The sequence below is a fragment of the Myotis brandtii genome, unplaced genomic scaffold (genome assembly GCF_000412655.1).
Source record: "Myotis brandtii unplaced genomic scaffold, ASM41265v1 scaffold604, whole genome shotgun sequence".
Lineage (NCBI taxonomy): Eukaryota > Metazoa > Chordata > Mammalia > Chiroptera > Vespertilionidae > Myotis > Myotis brandtii.
In genome coordinates, this window is record NW_005370286.1 from 1,024,343 (window position 1) to 1,043,462 (window position 19,120).

General features: G+C 53.2%; 1 long non-coding RNA gene across 1 annotated transcript in view; it reads right to left on the reverse strand.

The window, feature by feature from the left end:
* Window positions 1-19,120, reverse strand: part of LOC102254344 — a 61,219-nt gene that overhangs the window by 3,028 nt on the left and 39,071 nt on the right. The window contains exon 3 of the long non-coding RNA XR_001364699.1: window positions 3,342-4,029. This is a non-coding gene — a long non-coding RNA (uncharacterized LOC102254344). The remainder of the gene's footprint in view (window positions 1-3,341; window positions 4,030-19,120) is intronic.

Sequence of the window (19,120 nt, forward strand, 5' to 3'; positions counted from 1 at the left end):
GGGAGGGAGGGGAAAGAAGAATAAAGAGAAGAGAGGAAAGGAGAGGAAAAGAGAGGAGAGAAGAGAGAAGGGGAGGAGGGGGAGGGGAGGGGAAGGGAAGGGAAGGGAAGGGTTGCCACGCTCCACCATCTTCTCTCGGCTCAGCCTGCGTGGGCCAGAGGTCAGGCACTGAGGCTGTAGGCTAGTTGCCCACCCTCCCTGGCAGACAAGCTCTGTTCCAGGTACGGGCTCCTCTGAACCCCAACTCCAGTGGCCCTAACGCAGCCTGGCGCTCCCCTAGGAGAAGGTTCTGGCAGCCTCGGGGCCGAGGGCTCAGGCCCAGAGCGGCTGATTCCTCGGAGCGAGCCCAGCAAAGGCCTCTGGAGGCTGCTGAGCATCTGCGTCTTAATCAACAACAAAAGTGCTCTTGGTTGTGGGTTTCTGGAAGAAACCGCTGTTTCCTGAACAGGCCACACAACAGCTGGCGTGGGAACAGTGCATGAACCGAAACCGTTCTTCTCAGAACAAAACTCTAAGCCGAGGGCTCTGCTGGCTCCTCTGAGGGCGTGGGTGCCCCCCTCCCCCACCCCAGCACCCGGATCCATAAGGAGGCTAATGAGAAAGAGGCTTATGAATAAAAGAAGGGACGCCTTCCCAGGCAGGCGTGAGAGGCCTGCCTTCTCCCTCCAGAACCCACAGCCTTTGAAGCAAAGCCAGGGGCGTTAATGACTGGAATGATTTCCCTCCCCCGCCACGGAGGACCCGCAGTTTCAGGAAGCGATCGGTGCGCGCTTGTTAGAGGCCTTTGAAATCCGCCCAGCTCCGCTCGGGGGCTGAGCCATCTCTCACGGGAGGTGGATTGATGTTTGAGGCTGAAATGCCTACCCAGCCTTCCGTGGGGCCAGGCCGAGAATGCCAGCTTGGCATCCGAAGGGGAGGCGGAGCAGCGAGCTCTGGAGGGTGAAGGGTGGGACAGGCGCCCTCAGAGGACAGGCCCACATCACTCGGAGACCCCAGAAGCCTGTCCTCCCTCCCCAGCCTGGCTTCCAACGGTCTGATGCACTCCCCAGCGAAGAGAGATTTCGCAGAACTCTAAGGTCGCCAGGGTTTTTAAGTCGTGGTATTAGAGCTATCGCCACCAAAAAACCGTTAGAACGGCTATCGTTTAAGTGATATAAGTTTGGAAATTTCTCAGAGGAAGGATGACTGGCAATTCAAAGAGCCAGTGTGTGTGTGGAGGTGGGGGGGAGAGCAGAGAAAAGTGGATGTCAAATCCCACCCCTCCCTTCCCCCACCCTCTGACCCTCTGCTGGGTGTTCCCATCTCTCACATCCCAGCCCAACAGGCAGGTCAGCCCGGGCAGGCAGGCACCTCCGGGGCCAGGTGCAGCCATCCCTCCTCGCTATAGAGACCCGTGGCCTTCCAAACTGCTCTGCCTCAGGGGAGCTGTCCTACAGGGAGCTGTCCGGGTGGGCACTGAGGCCCCCCTGTTGCTCACGGAGACTGAACACAGAAATGAAAAAGAAAACATAAAATTGTGTAGATTGGTGTTTTTACCTCTAAAATCCCATCTTGCATCATTAGCTGTATTTTATATATATATATATTTAAGAGTCATTGATTCCCTGATTTCTTTTCTGTGTGTGTATATGAGGCGGGGGAGGCGGGTGCACACGCTCCGGCAGCCTGGAGTGATGGGTGGAGGGGGTCTGTCTGACCCCCAGGTTAGGGAAGCTCTCAGGATGCAGTGGCCCCTCCTCCAGAGCGTCTCCAGGCCAATGGCGCTCACAGGACTGTTTCTCCTCGCAGGCCGGGCTGCGGGATGCTCAGGCTGCCCAAGCTGCTGTGATGGGGCCGCACCAGGGACCGCTCTGTCGGCCTTGGTCACAGGCGCCCTTCCTGAGTGACCGTGACGTCCTTGCCGGCTGCAGGTGAAGGCGCGCGCCTCCTGATCGGCCCTGGTCCTCCCAGGCCTTCCATCCGCTGTGCCGTTTTCCGGCGTCATTTCCCCGGGATAAGCCGGTGAGCCGGCGAGTCAGATCGGCCGACGTCGGGCTCTAATTCCTCATATTAAAAGCAAATGTAGCCAATTTTATTACTTGAAGTTCAACTTTAAATTGGAAAGTCTAGTGTCTCAGCGACCAGATCCCTGCAGGAGGCCGCCCCGTCATTTAAAGCGCCGCCGGCATCGTCGCAGTGGGCTGAGGACACTCATCTGCAGGCCCCCGGGAACGAATCAAACCCTTAGCTATACTTTTTAACCCAAAGTGAGAAGTCTTAGGAAACAGATTCTGTGCTCTTGGCATTTCTAAAGGAAATTACCCCAACAGAGGCGGCGCCCTGCGCTCCTCACTCCTCCTGGGGACCAGGTGCCTGAACCTCCTCCATCCGAGGTCCCGTGGGGTTGGATGGCAGTCTCCTGTTCCATGGACACTGATTTTGCACGGCCAGCACACCTCATCCAATATCTCTCTGTGGGGGCTGGAAGCACGGGGGTGCAAGGCGGAAACTCGGGACCTGAATGCCTACATGCTCAGCTCACAGGGCGGGCAGGCAGGGCTCAGGTGAAGACAGGGGGATCACCTCCTGTGTCCTCAAGTCTTCACTGATTGTGTCTGCCCCTCCTTCCCTCCCCCTCCCACCCCTCGCTCTTTGGAGGAGCCCTTCCCCTATACACTGTGACTCCTGGTGCCTGGCCACACCTGCCTTCACCATTTGCACACCTGTCACAGGGCTTTGGAAGGGAAAAAAATACTCCGTTTCACAAAAAGAGTCAATCAGAGGCGACCTTTGGGATGTGTTTAATTTGGATGACAGCTACAAGGAGGACTGGGACATGGGCTTCCAGGATGGCGCTCTGGGGGGCAGGCGGGGACAGGGCCCTGAGGCACAGGCAGGGCCCGCCCGGCCAGGGCAGTCAGAGAGCAGCCTCAGAGGTGGATGCAGGCCTGAAGGGAGATGCGGGTGAGAAATCTGCGGCACTGAGTCAGCAGGCAATGTCACTGTGGCTGAGCTACCGCACAAGACCCAGGAACACCGGCCTGCCTGGCTGAGCTCACGGTCTAAATGGGGGTGGGTGACAAAACCCCCAAATGGCTGCGACCCGCTGTCAGCAAGTACTGACCTGGGTTGACTCTCTCACTGTCCCAGAGCTGGAGGCTAGAGGGGAGGTGACAGAAAAGTCCTGGGAAGCCTCTGTGGAGCCTCAATCCAGGAAATACTCACCACATGTACCAGTGAGTGATGGACACATGCCCTCAGGTGAGCACACAGGGGGTGATGGACACATGCCCTCAGGTGAGCACACGGGGGGTGATGGACACATGTGTTGGGGAGCACACACAGAGGAACATCATACTTACATGAAGAGAGTGAGGGGTGAAACCAGGGAGCTGATGACAGTGGGACTCGGGAATCAGTACCAGTAGAGCCAAGTCTGGAAGCCGGTTTCCAAGAGTTTCGTGGGCAGAGCAGCAATGGGAAGTGGACTATATCTCAGCTGAGAACTTCTAGAAGCAAGAGTCCATGGAAGGACCAAAATTGAGAGCCACGTGAGGAGTGTCTTGGCCGATGTTGAAACAGAGAAGGGCAGACTATCTCTAGAGGAGATTCCGCTGCTGGGACGGCAGGGGCAGAGTGGAGCTGCCTGGACTCGGGGTAACATGGGGGAGCCAAGCACGCTGGTGGAAGCTGCAGGTGCCGGAGGCTGAGGAATGATGCACCGGCTTCAGGCTTCTCACCGCTGGAAGCAATGGGGAGGGGGTGGGGTTGATGGAAGTGGGAAGTCTGTGGAGTGGCCAGGTCTGGTGGGTATACCAGATGTCCGTCCTCTTTTTCATGTTGTGTAATGATCTCCACTGTCATAGCTACACGTGGACCATTCAATCAGATGGATAGACAGACGTACAGAGCCCACGTCGCTCAGTGTGGTGAGAGGCTGGGCAGGAAGGAGCCCAGGGCTGCACAACTTGAGATACTGTGGAGACTTGGAGTTCCCCAGGAGCAGCAACTAAAATAGGTGTTTGTTCTTGAAACCTGGTTATGACACATCTGTAATAATAAAAGCATAATACGCTAATTAGACCGGACAGCTGAATGACCTCCCAGACGACCTTTCGGATGAAGCCGGGGCTGTGAGGGCCGAGCCCCTTGCACAAATTTCATGCATTGGGCCTCTAGTTGTTCAATAAATACCTCCAAGGAGAACAAACAATGCATCGCTTAGTGCTCCCATGTCTGAGATGTGCTGAGAACACAGGCTAGGCTCAACCACCAGAGAAAGTGCTCAGGGGATGCAACTGGAGCTGGCACCTGAGTGAGAGGGTCGGGGCACCAGTAAGAGGAGGAGGAAGGCCGGGGGCTCCTGGAGACGGGACTCAGCAGGTGAGCAGTCCCTCCAGGTGTGAAACCTGCCAGCTCTCCACGGCCGCCTTAGGAGGCTCGGGTTCCAGAATGGACTTCCCAGGGCAACGCCAGCAAGGCAGGCAGTGACTAAGCGTGGCTCGCGCCCTTGCGTTCTGTCTCCAGACAGATGTGGCCGGGCTGCCGCGTGCTGGAAATAGTTTAATCATTACCTGCGTGAAGTCCCAGGGACCCACTGGAAGCGATCTGTTTAAATGTCAATGCCATTCATCTTGAAGGAGAAAACAAACCCTTTTGGCATTATTAGTCTTTGGAATTAGAGGACGCGCTGTCATTTTTTAAACCAAATAAGGAAAGGCCATTAAGAAAAACTGGATTTGCTATCATTTGCCTGGCCTGGGTCTCTAAGAACGTCTCACCACCATCTGTAAGGGCTGCTGGTTGGTGAGCAGCGATGTCACCGTCGTGATGTATGGCGCAATAACACTACCCAGCTGGCACGACACATTTTGGGGATTCAGGCCCTGTAACTTAGATCAAAAAAATTACCAAGATAGATAGAATGATAGGGAGAAAGAAGGGAGTTTTTGATAAGATGCTAGGAATTCAGTGTTTTGTATTGCTTTTTTTTTCCTTCAAATGGTTAGAAAAGTAGGGGCCAGGGCCACAGGAAGCTAACAATATGCAGGCGAGATCCCTGTGGGGGTTAGAAACCCCCGGACCTGGGCTGCCCTGTGTTCCAGCCCCTCCCTCGCTCCCCAAACCTGAGCCTGGACTTCCTCCTCTGGAGGGGACCAGGCTTGTCCCTTGAACCCGGGGCTTTGCTGGCAACTGTCAAGGCCATCGGGATTCTGGACTTCTGTCCACAGAGCTTGTACCTCGCCCACCTTTATCTCCATGGTGTTGTAAATCGACTATGAAGAAGACTTCACTGAGTTTCAAGTAGAGATTCGAATATAACCCATGCAGTGGGCTACGCCAATGAAATCTACAGGAAGATTTAGGCCAATGGCACCCAGTTAATAAGTGTTTCTGTTTTTGTCCGTTCCAGATGTTTGGTATTGGTCAGATGTGTGTCTGTGTAAAGATGGTGACTCATTTATGAGCCATCGAGGGTGGACAGACAGGCAGCTGGACCAGGACGGAGATGCTCCCCAGCATTCTATGAGCAGTCGGGGGCCCCCGTCATGTGTCAGGTGCCACATGCCACATGAGCACCAGGATACTATCATGCGTGAGGGAGAAAAAAGGGAAAAGTCCCTGACCATCAGGCATAAACCACTGTACTCTTTGTTTAACTTATAATTATTAGTATGTAATTATTTTATAGATCATTATAGATGTACTAGAGGCCAAGTGCACGAATTCGTGCATGGGTGGGGTCGGGCCTGCCCAACCCCGATCCAGCTGTGGGGGCCGATCAGGGGCAGGGCCAGCTGGAGGGAGGGGCTGCAGGAGGTTGGCCAGCCGGCCCTGCCCCATCCCCCCCTCGAACTCCCGGTGGAGGGGACAATTTGCCTATTAGGCTTTTATTATATAGGATAATTTTTAATATGAAGTTATATAACTAACTATATAAATAATTATATGCTGTTACATATCAATTATATTAAACTTCTATAATTTACTAGTGAAGTTTGTGTCCTGAGAAACCATTGCTTAGGGACCTGCTGAGCTGTGGCCCCACCAGAGTAAGTTGTACCAGCTCCACCTCGAATTCCGAAGCACAGAAGCCTCTACCTCCGAGAAGCCTGCAGCTCGTGTAAGTGAGCCTCACGCCCAGCTCAGGCGGACTCGCCACGCCCACCACTTAGCATGCCCGGGTGCTTTTTTCGGCGCATCAAAGGCATTGCTGGTGCTGGCACATGAGCTCCAGCTTCCCTTCCAAAATACCAGCCTGTCGCTTTGTCACTTCGCAGAGAGCAAGCAACGGGTCCCAGGGAAACTGCTGTCACAGCGCAAAGGGAGACTCGGTGCGTGACGTCAACAGACAGCCACACTTTCCCAAGTGCATTTTTTAAGAACCTTTATTTAAACACTGGCATTGAGCACGGGGATCCTTGGAAATACTGTTAGTTAAATGCACCATGAAGAATTCAGTTCATGCCTGGCTGGCGTGGCTCAGTGCTTGAGCATCAACCCATGAACCAAGAGGTCACAGTTTGATTCCCGGTCAGGGCACATGCCTGGATTGTGGGTTCAATCCCAGTAGGGGGTGTACAGGAGGCAGCCGATCATTGATTCTCTCATGGTTGATGTTTCTCTCTCTCCCGCTCCCTTCTTATCTCTGAAATCAATAAAAATACATTTTTAATATATTTTTTAAAAAGAGGCATCAGCAGGGTGGAGGCCCCTGCCCTGGTGCCTCAGCCGCCCATGGGAGGCCGCTGGAGCCAAGGACAGTCTCCCCAGGAGGCCCTTCTCAGTGTCGGGGACCAGGGACACCGATGAGCCCTCCCGGGAAACCTCGTCCGTTTCTGGGGTAGGAGGCTGGAGCCTGTCTGTGACCGTGAGAGGCACTCTGTGGGCACCCCGTCCCCGGGCACCGTCCTGGGTGTGCAAGGCCCTTAGTACAGTGTCGGGGTCTCGCAGAGCAAAGGCAGCATCGCTGAGCCGCCTCCTCGGGCCCTTCCTGGGCCCGTTCTCACTCCCTGACTCGGTGAAGGTGGTCTGTCCACACACCATCAGCAGCATCTGCGCCGGCAGCTGGAGAAGCCAAGCAGGTGATCGCTTGGCACGCAGCCTGCGAGCCCGTCACTGAGACGCTGACTGAGTGTCCGCATGTCCATACCCAGTGACATGGAAGCCGCACGAAGCAGGCTGGCTGGAAAGGGAACTAAGAACACGCTCCGATAGGCCCATTCCCTCTCTCCCGGCACCCCTGCCCGCGGAGTTATGGGGAATCCTGAGAATATCTAGCGGCATTGGCTTCCTTTGGCCAGTGAGCTTTTGGTTCTGTCGTGGACACCAGCTCCTGGGCTGGGCCGCTCAAAGCGAGAACATAGCGGGAGACACACAGCGGGCCCCTACTCGTAGTTTTGTTTCTGGCCCATGGACTTCTAAGTCCTCCTAAAATGCACCATTTTATTATCTTTCGTCTGAACACAATTCATCTCCAGGGTGTTGACAGCCTTTAACACCTTGTTTTTCTGCCGCGAGCCAAGAACCCCACAACGGCCCATGGAAGTGGCACAGACTCCCAGAGGAGCCTGCCTGGAGGGTGACCCGAGCCCCACGTGTCGGGGACACAGCTTGACCTCTCTGTCCAAGCAGAGTGGCTGCTGGGCCCCGAAGGAACCCCAGGAGCTCAGAGAACCACCCAGTCTCCCCAGGAGGCACTCCCTGTGGGCCCCTCGGGCAGCGAGGTCCCCACTGTCCCCTCACAAGGCCTGACCCTCTCCGGAGAGCAATAGGCCCGGGACCCCAAAATATACTTGGTGCTTCCTTGCTCCTCACACAACTTTGTAGAGGTTTTCATCAGTAATGGCAACCTCACCAGAAACTGCCTAGACCACAAGACCAATGCCATTGCCATGAACTGGTTCTGGTTGCAGTGGGTGGGAGGGACCGCATGTCAGTGACCTGGCCCCAGACAGGCTCCCGAGACAGGCACTGTCCAGAGGCCAGAGCCCGGCCCTGTCTGGTGCCCTCTGTTCTCAGTCCCCGGACGTGGGATGGGTGGGTCTCACCATCTCTGGCACAACTAATGAGGCTGCAAAACCTCACCAAGCTACTGGCCTCCCTGCACCCCTTTCCCTTCTGTGAAAAGGTGAAGATGATGGTGCTGACCCCACAGGGTGTGAGCGGGTCCTGAAGGGCTATAAATAAGTGGACAAAGGTGCTGGCATTTTTGCATGTTGCTTATTTTATGTGGTCTTTTATTGTCGTTGTTGTTGATTTCAGAGAAAAGAAGGGAGAGAGAGATAGAAACATCCATGATGAGAGAGAATCATTGATGGGCCGCCTCCTGCACGCCCCACACTGGGGATCGAGTGCACAACCGGGGCATGTGCCCTGACAGGGAATCGCACCATGACCTCCTAGTTTAGAGGTCGAAGCTCAACCACTGAGCCACACCAGCTGGGCTGCATGTAGCTTATTTTCACGGACGAGAATCTGAGAGGCTCGATGGCTGCCCAGGGTCCCATAGCTGCTGGTGACAGGGCTGGGAAGTGCATGGGCTCTACCAGGTTTCAAGTTCTGGGCCTGACCTCCTCTGAATGACGTGCCTTCCTAAATCCATCGTCAGCCCTGTTTACAGAGACGCTGTGGGTGACAAGACCTTCCCCAGAAGAGTGGCGCCCGGGTTCCCAGGTAGGCGGTCTGCTCCTCATCCTGTGTGTGTGGGGGGGGGGGGCGCGGGGGGTTGTTTTTAATATTGTTTTCCTCATCCGCCGTGCCTTCCACACCTGCCCTGAAGAGCGCCCTGGAGGGCAGAGCTCATCAGAGACGCTGAGACCCAGAGGCTGCCAGGAGTAGCAAGTGTCTGAACCACCGAGTGAGCCCTTCAGAACCTCTCGTCAGACCGGCAGGGGCCGGCCTCGTTCATTATTAACTGCGCGGCGACCTAAATAAATCATGGGATTATCCTTCATTTAAACGCTGAGTGTCACACACGGTGCTCATCAGAGCCCATCAGCGGTCTGAGCACAAAGGAGAAGAGAGATTGTCTTTCAAGTGCACTCACAGCCCAGTGACGACACGGAATGCCCACAGCCCACCCTCACCAGCTGGGAAGCCGGGTGCCCATCCATCCCCAGCGCTCTGTGACCCCGCCATCGCCAAGAAGATCCCAACTGGCCCTGCTTAGCACAGCAATTACAAGTGACTCTTCTTCAATATCATTTCCTATCATTTAGTGTCCATCTGTGACTATGACACACTCGTCAGGCTACTGCTGGACATTTACCAAAGAAATCTGTTTTGCCAATGGTTAAATGACACCAATTACAACCAATTGCACGTTTGTTAAAATAAATGCTGTCTTTGCTGCTAAGCTCAAAAGCCCTTGAGGGCAGTGGATTTGTGTCAGCCCAGCAACCCACCCACCCCAGTCGATGCTTCCCGGGACCATGGAGCCCGGGCGGGTGCAGGACCTGGTACGCAGACAACCGGTACCATGGCGCGCACTCTGTTGGGGTTTCTGACTCTCTGCGTCCTACAGAACGGCCTCTGAGGCAGGGAAGGCAGCCCTCGGCCAGCTGTCGCTGTCCTCTCCTGGCTGATCCCATCCCTCCTGCCCCCACCTTGGCCTCCACTGCAAGCAGCTTACAGGAGCTGGAAGGTGTTTTGCAAAGTGACCCGCTGGTGGCTGGAAGTGACCTCGGGCAAACGCTCTGTCCTCAGCAAACTCTCGGTCCTTAGCAGCCCCCGGGGAGGGGCGTCCCGCAGCCGTGAGTGATGGCGGAGAGGCCACTGTGGGTGAGGCTTTGTGTGGGTCGGGGGAAGCCCTCAGCTGTGGGCAGGAGAGCCAAGACGGCATGGATGTCTCCAAAGAGGTTGCCTCCGGTTGCCACGTGGCCCCAGTGAGGAAGAGCCTTCGAGGTGGCCCATGAGACCCAGATCCGGACTCGCCCAAAGCTCCGCCATCGGAAGTGTGAGGCAGGAGCCCACGATTCGGCCCTTCCTGTCACCCTGGACTTTCCGTGTTCCTTCTAACGTGGTCACTGCTGTAAACAAAGGGCAGCGATTCAAAAGCCCTTGGAAAGAGAAAAAAGAAAACAACAGCCCTAGCCGGTTTGGCTCAGTGGATAGAGCGTCGGCTTTCGGACTGAAGGGTCCCGGGTTCCATTCCGGTCAAGGGCATGTACCTTGGTTGTGGGCACATCCCCAGTAGGGGGTGTGCAGAGGCAGCTGATCAATGCTTCTTTCTCATCGATGTTTCTAACTCTCTATCCCTCTCCCTTCCTCTCTGTAAAAAATCAATAAAATATATTTTAAAAAAGAAAACAACAAAGAAATAACGAAGGAAGGAAGGAGGGAAGAATTCCCTAAATTCCTGTGAGTTGGCCACTCTGGCGCCCAGCTCCTGGGACATCCTCTTTCCGGACTGTCCCAGTGTGGAGAGGACACACGACTAGCAGGTCCTAACACGAAACCGACCGCATCTGTGGTGCCGCCAGTGTTCACCTGAGGAGTCAGTCAAAGTGTGCGCGTCCCCTCCTGCCTCAGTTTCCCCTGCTGCTCTCTTTTCTCAGCCTCCCGCTCCAAGACCAGGGAGTGGTACCCTGTTCCACGAGGGAATGAGGAGGGGATGCTGGGGGGGACCGGGTTTGTTTTGTTTTCAAATGCTCTCAAAGCTAAACTCAGAGCCAGAATAAGTCGGGAAAAAAGGAGAAGGATGGACACTTTCAACCTCGTTAGGGTCTTTTTCTGCTGAGATTCTGATGCTGTTGGGAGTCACAGAAACATGTCGATCCCTTTGAAGGGTTGTGATGCTACTTTTCGTCTCAAACTTTAAAAAAAAATTAGAAATTCAGACATTGTGGCTTCCAGGACTTAATTTAAATTTTTATAAAATTCTGTCTTTGGCCATGGCCGGTGTGCTCAGTGGTTAGAGCGTCGCCCTACGCACAGAAGGGCTGAGGGTTCGATTCCCAGTCAAGGGCAGGCACCTTGATTGCAGGTTCAATCCCCGGCCCCAGTTGGGCATGTAGGAGGTAACCCATTGATGTGTCTCTCACATCGATGTTTCTCTCTCTCTCTTTCTCCCTGTCCCTCCTTCCCTTCTACTCTCTCTAAAAATCAATGGGGAAAATATCCTCGGGTGAGGATTAACAACAAATCTGTCTTTGACACCGCCCTGGTCCTGGACCTCCCAGGAGGCCCACCCCACTAACCGATGGGGCCATCAGCTCCCCAAGGCCAAATTCATGACCAGCCTGAGACACCTGCCCGGCAGCCTGAAGCCCTCGTCCTGCGAAGGGTGAAGTTGCACAGTAGGGATGTTACCCGAAAAACCGAGGTGCAAATTCAGTGTAGATTGTCTTAGTGTGTCTTAATGCATCTTACGGCCCCTGGAATCACAGTGCGACTTCCTGGCCTGAGTATTTCCCCTCTTACCTTCTGGGCTGTGAGGGGCGCCTGCACTCACTGCCCACAAGCAGAGGGGCCGGGGCCCTGCTGAAATACCATCCAGGAAATGTCACAGCTCATGGGAGTGCGTGTTTCCTTTGAACTGGGATGATGGGAAAGGTACTGTCATTCTCCGCGCTCAGGGTGTGCTCACTTGCATATTTCTCAAATTTCACGTAATGATGAGCTGGGCTTTGTCTTTGATGTCCACCATTGTAAGGGGAATGATGACAGTCCGCAGGGGCCCAGGGCCAGGCACTCAATGACGGATGCCCCTCCCTGCTTGTCTGACAGCTAAGTGGCCCCTGAAGCTAACGGCTCAGTGGGTGCTCTAAACACTCAGTACAACCACGCTCTCTGGGCCGAGGAGCTGGCCCTGGACAGAGCTTTCTCACGCGGGTGGCCAGGCCGAGGTGAGAGTGGTGACATGCTCCCTCTGCGGCAAAGCAGCGCTGCGGAAGCCGCATGTTGGCCGGCCGACTTTGGGCGTGACCTTTGCAGGACAGAGCAGGACCCACTGACACGGCAGCCTCATGAGCCCTGGGACCGAAGCTAAGCATCCAGGTTGAAACAGACCCTGGGGGGGGCCCGGCACTGACCTTAGGGTCTTCACTGCACCTGTGTGTCTCCCAAGAGAAAAGACACTGTTTTACTTGCTAAATCTGATTAAGTTGAGGCTAGAAAAGGAGGAGGAAGAGACAGAAAGACTGTCTACACCACCAATTGCCTGTGACAAGACCAACGTTACAGTCGTAAAATTTAAACAGCGAAACTAGAATAGCCCACATGGTGGGGGCCTGGGGCAGACGGCAGCCCCTCCGTGTTTACGAAACGCAAGAAGCAGCTTCGATTGCTTTGGAGCGACTCCTCAGTTGCCAGTCTGAGCCACGACAAATACCTGAGGTTGAGACTGGGCCACCTGGACCTCCTGCCGGGCTGCCTGTGGCTGCACCTACGAGAAGCCAGCGCACATGCTGCCCACTGCCTAAGACCGTCCTGATGGAGCACGGGGCGGGGAGGAGGGGGAGGGCGCAGCTGGGGAGGCATGGACGCCAGCATGGCTTCTGCTCCACCCAAATGCTCATCAGCCCTGAGCGGACAAACGGGGTCCATCCTTACAATGGAATGCGACTCAGCCGTGAACTCGCGACAAACCTTGGAAACGTGACGCTCAGTGAGACCACGTACTGTAGGATCCCGTTTATATGAAATGTCCAGAGCAGGGGACTTCTCCAGACAGAGAGCAGATTAGCGGCTGGCTGGGCGCTATGGGGTGGTGAGGGCTACGAGTGGAGAGCCTCTTTGGAGTAATAAAGATATTCTAAAATGGACATGGTGCTGTTGACACATGCCTGTGAATGTACTTAACGCCATTGAATTGGACACTTTAAACTCATAAACGGCACGGCATGAAAATTATATAAGTAGATAAAAGCTTTTACAAGAGAAAAATGTGCATGTGTGTAACTTTCTAAAACAAGGCAATTGCAGTCCGAGGAGAGAATGGGGTGATCACAGCCAAACCTGTCCCCGGAGCTGCTCCGTCTGAATATTAAGTGTGGAGCTCAGCTTGTTGACCTTCCAGCTCAGAGGGGAGTCATTCTTCCTGTCGGAGTCGAGGAAAAATGCCGTGTCACCAGGGAAGCGTCGTTTTGTCCTCGTGCTAAGTACTAAGATGAATTGGGAGTTGGACGCCAGGCACCGTCAACAAGAGCAGCTTCGCAGAGGAGACGACCGTCTGTGTCCTCTGCTGACCTTGGACTGCTGCGCAGGAACCCACCGCGTGAAGCCAACCCCGCTTCTGTTCTGGGGTGAGCTGGGCCAGCCGTCCAGTGTGCATGAGTCTCTCAAATACTGGTCTGAGGTGAGAAGCCCTCAATGTGGGGGGGACACTCAGCCGACATGCCTGCAAGGTCTTCGGGCTCGGGACATGAGATTCCAGGGAGGCCAGGGGCCCTGGGCCTAAAAACACAGCCCCCAGCAGGCGTGAGAGCTCCTGCCTCTCCCCAATGTGGGGACAGACCAGGCCCACAAGCCCCGGACACAGGTGACATCTTGGCCCAGAGATGTCACATGGGCACGTCGGATGGCTTCCCCCGTGTTTGCATCATGGCCGGGACATGCAAGCTGAATTTCCGTCCCTCATGGCGGAAATTCATGATTGAATTTCAGGGGAAAAGAGAAGATGGAAGGACAAAGATTGAGAAAGCTGCTTTATATATAACTAGAGGCCCAGTGCACGAAATTCGTGCATGGGTGAAGTCCCTAGGCCTGGCTGGTAATCGAAGTGCAAGCGTCTGGTGTGGAAGGGCAGGTCCCAGCTGACCTCTGGGTCCTGGGCAGCACCTGGGTCCCCAGGCCCCTGCATGCCCCGCTCTGCCTGATTCATCAGGCCCCTGCCTGGCTCCCTTAGCACCTGGGAGCTGGGCAGCGACCCTGCCCCCACCGCCACTGCTGGTCACCCCGCTCACACCCACCTTGGCCTGGTGCTGCCTGCTCATCTGCTCCACCATCCTGCCGCGGTTCCATTCTCATTGGGGCCCACCCATGCCGCCCCCTGGTGGTCAGTGCACATCATAGCAAGAGTTTGAACTCCGGGTCAAGGGAACAATTTGCATATTAGGCTTTTATTATATGGGATACTGTTGTCACACTGATCTTAGATAACTTAAAAAGAAAAGAAAAAGTCCGGATGGTGCAGCTCAGTGGTTGAGCATCGACCCACGAACCAAGAGATCACCGGTTAGATTCCTGGTTAGGGCACATTTCCCAGTTATGGGCTCCATCCCCAGTAGGGGGCACGCGGAAGGTGGCCAATCAATGATGCCTCTCTCGATGTTTCTATCTCTTTATCCCTCTCCCTTCCTTCCTCCCTCAAAAAAATTGAATAAAAACATATTTTTTTAAAAGAAAAAGAAAAGCTATTGTCATTTTTATCCACATTTACAGCTGAGATCCATACGGAAGGTAGCCAATCAATGATGCTTCTCTCGATGTTTCTATCTCTTTATCTCACCCCTTTCCTTCCTCCCTCAAAAAAATTGAAAAACGTATTTTTTTTTAAGAAAAAGAAAAGTTATTGTCATTTTTATCCACATTTACAGCTGAGATCCATACTTATTGTGAAGTTCCTTGAGACAGAAGCCTTCTCGGGGGCTGGGGCGATGTTCCCATAACCACAGGACACATCATCAAAGCACACTTGATCTCTTGAATCAGCAACTTCGAAGCCTGGGTTCTCTCCTTCGTCTCCAGCACTTCAGAGCACCAGGCTTCTGACACTGCGTCCAGAGATGCCTGAGGCCAGGCTTGACTTCCGGAGCCAAAGCGCACCCTGGGGAGGGTGGTGCTGGGCGAGTGCCTGCATCCCTGCCTGCTGTGCTTTTGAAACATAATAACCCAATCTTCTTGTAAGCTCTCTAAAAAGAAACAATCTTGCTGTAAGTGAGAGAGAGGCTGAAATTATGAAACACTTGATACCATACAAGGGGGAGCTGGGCCTTTGGTGCTGCAGGTGCGGGGCGTGATGGAGGCAAGTGACTGGTTATCACGCCTCGCGATGAATGGCCTTCCCGCGGCCTGGCCGTCTATTCTGTCCCCCTCAGCGGGCTGTTAATAGCAGCGCAGCCCCAACTCGTTCTTTCCGACATTTCAGACACAAATAATAGCAGGTTTCCAATTTAAAGGGATACTCTCCCTTCAGAAGCAAAAGAGTAAGCACAGGGAATAATTTTCAAAGCTTTGGGGATATAAAGGCTTATTGTGTCTCCCCATAAGCAATGTCGGCGGCTTTGATGAACAATTTAAAAACAGAAGACGGGGATGCGGGGAGAGGTTGTAAGACGTGGTCTTTTGTCCGTGATTTTTCTATCGTTGCTGCTTTTCTGAAATGTTGTCATTAACATAAAACATTATTTCAATTAGTTTTCTGCGAACCCCCAAGTCATATCCAATAAGTTTTTACTGATTTAGAAAATACAAATTGGGCACCGGGAAGAAAAACATGGTTACTGAGGAAAACAGCAAATATCTTTAGGCTTCGGGATGCTTACGACTGTATGTGACGACTTCATCTTGTTGTCATTTAGAATCAGGAAACGTATTGGTTCATTGTGAGGACAGCACAAGTATTGGGACTATCATCTGATCCAACCTGGACTTAGAGAGATTCGCTTAATAATGTGTCTAAGGAGAGGGGAATTGACTGTTGGCGCCCAGCACTAATTCAACATTAATATAATTGAAATTTCTGAGCCATTAACTAAAATGGCTCCTCGTTTCTACCCTTCATAAAGAATCCGATCATCCCAGACACAATCTGAGCAGGAAACGGGACTCGAAGGAGACTGGACTGGAAGGAATGGGTCTTCGGTGCGTTTCCTCGAGCCTCCGGTAATGCCCAGGGAGAGAGGGTGTCTGCCTGAGCACTGTGTGGAGAAGGGGCCTCGTTTTCTCTGCAGAAATTCATTCCTTGCACCTGAAGATCTCTGTGGGAATACTTCCTGGCATATTTTTCCAGTTCTTATCAAGCGTGTCCCTAAGCAGGCTGTGTGTCCTATATTAATAATAATCAAGCCCGTTCCCCTGCCCAAGGCATTATCAGTGTGATTTATATTTATGCGATTCTGTTCACGATCCGATAGGTCTTCATAACTGAGGTTCCGTTAGCTCCCTTGCTGTAAGTTTTGAAGAGCGCAGGAAGGCGCACACGTGAGGAGTGTGTGGTGAACACCCGGGATTGGTAACACCCTTCTCCCATGTGCGGCTTCGTTCCTGTAGTTCCCACCACAGACCTGAGAGTGTGGGCCCATTGCCAATCTGTCACCAGAGACAACCGAGGCTGCAGGACCGCTCCAGGTCACGGAAGAAGTGAGTGCCGAGCCGGGATTGGGTGCCAATGGAGCTGGTGCTTTGTCCACAACCATTACAGGTTTAATCACATATGTTTGAGCATGTGCATGTCCCGCTGCTGGGCTCTGTGCCAGGCTCATGACCTCCTGAGGCCCTCCAAAGGCCAGGGCTGGCTGTGCCTTCAGGACACCTGGCACACAGAGGAGACAGCGGGCAGGAGAGAAGCAATGCCAACAGCGGCATGCAGCCGGAGGCGGGGAGTCCAGATTCCTGCCTGGGGAGCCTGGCTGCAGAACCAGCCTCTCCACACTGACACCAGCCGCGTGCTCCGGCCCAGGTTCACTTGAGGGAGAGGCTCCCGGCTTCAGAACCATCCCAGATATCCTGGGAAGATGTGCAGTCCTGGGGCGGGGGAGAGGGGTGGTCAGGAGGTAGTGGAGAGGCGTTTCAGCACCATGGAGAGCCACCTGCAGCCTGAGTGGTGTTTGCAGAGCTCAACCAGGCAGCCTGGACCTGGACCAGGGCACGTCTGAATCCTCAGCGTCCGGACTACAGATGCTTTGTTCTCTGGAGCCCATCTGGGCGCTGTCTCCGCCCTCTATTCCTCCACTCAAGGGCATACAGTATCCGATGGCTGTTATTTGTTTTCGTGAATCCATTCTTAAACCTCATTCTAAACCAGAGCTAACCTTCCTGCTAAACACACCAGAGCAACCTCACATACCTCACAGGGACTGCGTTCACTCTCAGGCTGGAGGATGGGAGAAGCCCACCATCATGTACGTGTGGGGTCGTCTGCACTGAATTGTAAAGGAACGAAGCGTCGGGTGCACGTGTTCTCGGAGGCAGCACTTGTGCTCCACAACAGACAGCTGTTCCCAGGGGCCTGGCCCAAGGCGGGACTCTCCCAACCGCCCTCGGCTTTTCTTCAAAGGCGCCTCCTGAGAACAGCAATGCGTCAATGGCCCGAAACAGAGAGATGAGCATTCCTGCTCTCATTCAAATGGCCACAGAAAGGGGCTTCGGTGCTGCATGCTTTCCCTCAACTCCCCGAAGTTCTTTGTGGTTTGTGCACAGATAGGAATCGTGCGCTCTCTCTTCAAAGCGGGGTTGGGCACCAGCTCCCCTACAGTATCCTGAGCTCCTTGGCTTCCAGTCGAATGCATGCAAGCTGAGGTCATGTGGTTTCGTTTCGTTCTCACGTCTCTACGAAGACGAATCTCTAGGAACCTTCCAGGCCAGTTCGCAGCAAAGATCAAATGCCCTTCGTTTTTGACAGGCTGGCATGGTGAGCTCAGGCTTTGATGCGTCCCTTTTGCTCCAAAAACATAGCAATAATAGATGAAATCTTTTTTAAAAAGAAGAAGAAAGTAGAAAGACAGTTCTGAGCTCAGAAGGGAGCTAAACCCTGCTCTGTGAACCAGGAGCTGCAGAAATGCTGAGCAGTGAGGGGGCTGAGACCCTAGGTCAACGGGGCTCCAGGTGCAGGGCCAGGAGCGTGGCTTATACAGGCCAAAGGGCCTTTAAAGTGCTTCATGGGAAAAGGGGCAGCCAGAGTCAGGCTATCAGTGTCAAAGCCAGCGTGTGGAATTGGGGTCTTAATGCTTGTCCAAGAACTTGAACATGAAAACCCTGCTGAAGGCTGCCTGAGGCCACAGTGAAGGGCCAGCCAAGGTGCAAATGGGCAGTAGAACACGAAGCTTCCGAGAGCCAGGTGCTAGGGAAAGCTGCTCCCTCTGTGGTGGTGGATCTGTATCTCCTCACGGCTGGGACCCTGGATCACACTTTAAAGACTTGGTTCTGAACTGAGGATCCAGAGGCCGCCACCACACAGCTAGAGGGGTAAACAGAGAACAGGAGGGAAACAGTAAAACAACAACAAAACCAATCCAACGGGAAAGCTTCTTCCCTAAACCGAAATGCAGAATGTGTAAGGAATGCTAAGGCTTAGGGATACAGTCCCCCATAAATAACATTTGTAAAACAATTTATTCTAGATGAGAAATCTTTCTATAAGAAGACGAAAAGTACTTTAAAATAATTATAAAAGCTCTGTACGGCAAAATAAACTGACAACAAAACAAAGAGGCAGCCAAGCAGATGGGAGATGATATTTGCAAACAGTAGCTCCGACAAAGGTTTAATTTCCAAAATATATAAAGAACTCATAAAACTCAACACCAAACTACCCAATCAAAAAGTGGGCAGAGGACCTGAAAATACACCTCCTCTCCCAAGACATACACAGAGCCAATAGATATATGAAAAGATGATGTTCAACCTCACTGGCAATTAGGGAAATGCAAATCAAAACTACAATGAGATACCACCTCACACCAGTTAGAGTGCCCATTATCAACAAGACAAGCAACTACAAGTGTTAGAGAGGTGGTGGGGAAAAGGGAACCCTCGTTCACTGCTGGTGGGAATGTAGGCTGGCACAACCACTATGGAAAGCACTCTGGCAATTCCTCAAAAAATTAAGACTAGAGCTATGATACGACCTACCTGAAAAAAATTGAAATCATGTATTTCCAAAGATATATGCAATACTCTGTTTATTGCAGCATTATTCATGGTGGCTAAGACACAGAAACAATCAAAGTGTCCTGGGATAGAGGACTGGATAAAGAAGATGTGGTACATATACACAATGGAGTACTACTCAGCCATAAGAAAGGATGAAATAGCACCTTTTGCAACAACATGGATGGACCTTGAGAACATTATGTGAAGTGAAATAAGTTAGTCAGGAAAAGCTAAGAACCATGTGATTTCACCCATATGTGGGATATAAAACAAACATCAGTGTGATGGTTGCCAGAGGGAAAGGGGGGGGGGAAGGGGAGTCCTA